At 46.4% G+C, this 2,253-nt stretch overlaps 1 protein-coding gene across 1 annotated transcript in view; it reads left to right on the top strand.

The window, feature by feature from the left end:
• LOC117956049 (arf-GAP with Rho-GAP domain, ANK repeat and PH domain-containing protein 1) overlaps positions 1 to 2,253 on the top strand; it is a 31,475-nt gene that overhangs the window by 9,654 nt on the left and 19,568 nt on the right. The gene's annotated exons all lie outside the window — the stretch shown is intronic.

Genomic DNA, 2,253 nt, shown 5'->3' with positions numbered 1-2,253 from the left:
CCCTCCCCCTCTCTCGCTGTGAGTCAGTCTGTTCGTTTCCATTCGTCGTCCGTCTGGAATGAGACTGAAGAGACGACGAAGTCGAAAAGAGGAGAGGAAGAAAAGAAGAGGAAGAGGATAGAGAAACACAGACAAAAACAACTGTAAAAAACAAGAGTATTAAGAGAAGAAGAAGAAGAAGAAGAGGATTAAGAAAAGAAGAAGAGCAGCAGCAGGTCTTTATAAACTGTTTCTGTTTTTTAAATGTATCGAAAGTACCTAAAGTACCTGAAGTACCTGAAGTACCTTGAGTATCCAAAGTAGCTGAAGTACCTGCAGTACCTTGAGTATCTAAAGTGTATCTGAGAGCAGAGGATCAACATCTGAGATGATGCAAAGCTTTTATTGTGAAAGTAACCAAGCAGCAGTCAGTTTATTGATGAAAATAAAGACTTTTATTGTGAAAGATACTGGTTTGAGTCTTAACTTTATTTTACACATCAATGAAAAGATTAAATAATAAAAAGATTAGATTATAAATAACTAGAATATCAGCAGATGAATAGGGATAAATAACCATCTAATAACAATAATAATAACACATATAGTTATACTACTACTAATAATATTATCTCAACCAATCAGGAGCCAGGAAGCCTTCGGCATGGTGCAATGACCGCCAGGTGAGTGTCTGGATGTTGTGTTTCCTGTTTTATTTTGAATTCTCCATCTTCTTCCTGGTCTAGTCTAGTTTTAATTCCTGTCTTGATGGCTCAAGACATATGTCGGATAATTTTTGCTTCATGTCCTTGTGGCTAGTCTTCCTGGTCTTCCTGGTCTTCCTGGTATTCCTATTCTTCCTGGTCTTTCTGGTTTTCCTAGTCTTCTTGGTATTCCTGGTCTTCCTGGTCTTCTTGGTCTTTTGGTCTTCCTGGTGTTCATGGTGTTCATGGTCTTCTGGTCTTCTTGGTCTTACTAGTCTTCCTAATCTTCCTGGTCTTCCTGGTCTCCCTGGTCTTCATGCCTTTTCTAGGCACTTTAGGAGGTGCGCTAGCAGGCTATGGACCAGGAATTTGGCTTTCCTGTCTCCAAGCCAATCTACCAGAGTCCTCGGTGTTGTGAGTAGAGCAGAGTCCAGAGTCCTAGGTGTTGTGCAGTAGACCAGAATCCTCAGTGTTGTGCGGTGGAACTGAATCCTCGGTGTTGTGCGGTGGCCCAGAATCCTCGGTGTTGTGCATCGGACAAGAGTCTATGCTGACTCTCCCAGGGACTGTGCTGGTGCCCGGCGCCCAGCGCTCCAGAGACTATGCTGGTGCCGTGCCAGACACCAGAGACTGTTCCATTGTCCAGTAGCCTACTTAAGAAACTGTGCTGGTTGCCGCTGCCTCAGAGATTGTGCCGTGACCGTAACAGCACCTCAGGAAAATTGATGATCCAGAGACTCCTTGCCGTGTTCTGTCCGTGGCCGAGTCCTGATCCTAGTGCCTTGTTGGTGGTCTTCAGCTCAGCTGACCCTTTACCTGGTTCCAGATCAGTTGACCCTTCAACTGGTTCTAGATCAGCTGACCCTTCAACTGGTTCTAGATCAGCTGACCCTTCAACTGGTTCCAGATCAGCTGACTCTTCACCTGGTTCCAGATCAGCTGACCCTTCAACTGGTTCCAGATCAGCTGACTCTTCACCTGGTTCAAGATCAGCTGACCCGTCTCCTGTTTGGCCTCCAGATGGACTCCGTCTTTGCCACAGGCCTCCATACTGATTTTGTCTTTGTCGCTGGTCTCCTGAGAGTCCTGGACATCCTACTAGGTTTACAGGGGGGTTTCACCTTCACCGTCATGCTCGGCCTCCAGAAGTCCTTCTCTGTTGCCGACCAGCCGGCGTCACCTGACAAGCCGCCTGCGTCCACATTTTAGAGGTTATCCCACATTTAGGTGATATTGTTTGTAGGCAATCAGGACTGGAGTGATGTGATCCACTCTTTTGGACTTAGTGAGGATTGGAGTGATCCAGTCTCTTGGTCTTAGTGAGGACTGGAGTGAGTGTGCTGTGATTGGCTGAACAGAGCTGCATGGCCGTGATTGGCTGAACAGAGTTGCAGGGCTGTGATTGGCTGAACAGAGCTGCAAGGCTGTGATTGGCTGTGAGGACCTGAAGTTAAGATGTGTTGCAGCGTCTCTGCTGCCCACAGGAAATACTTTGCTGTTTATTTTCTTCTGCTGGTCGACTCACATTCGTCACACACACACACACACACACACACACACACACACACAC

Source organism: Etheostoma cragini, chromosome 13 (assembly GCF_013103735.1).
Source record: "Etheostoma cragini isolate CJK2018 chromosome 13, CSU_Ecrag_1.0, whole genome shotgun sequence".
NCBI lineage: Eukaryota > Metazoa > Chordata > Actinopteri > Perciformes > Percidae > Etheostoma > Etheostoma cragini.
This window is presented reverse-complemented; position numbering and strand designations above follow the sequence as displayed.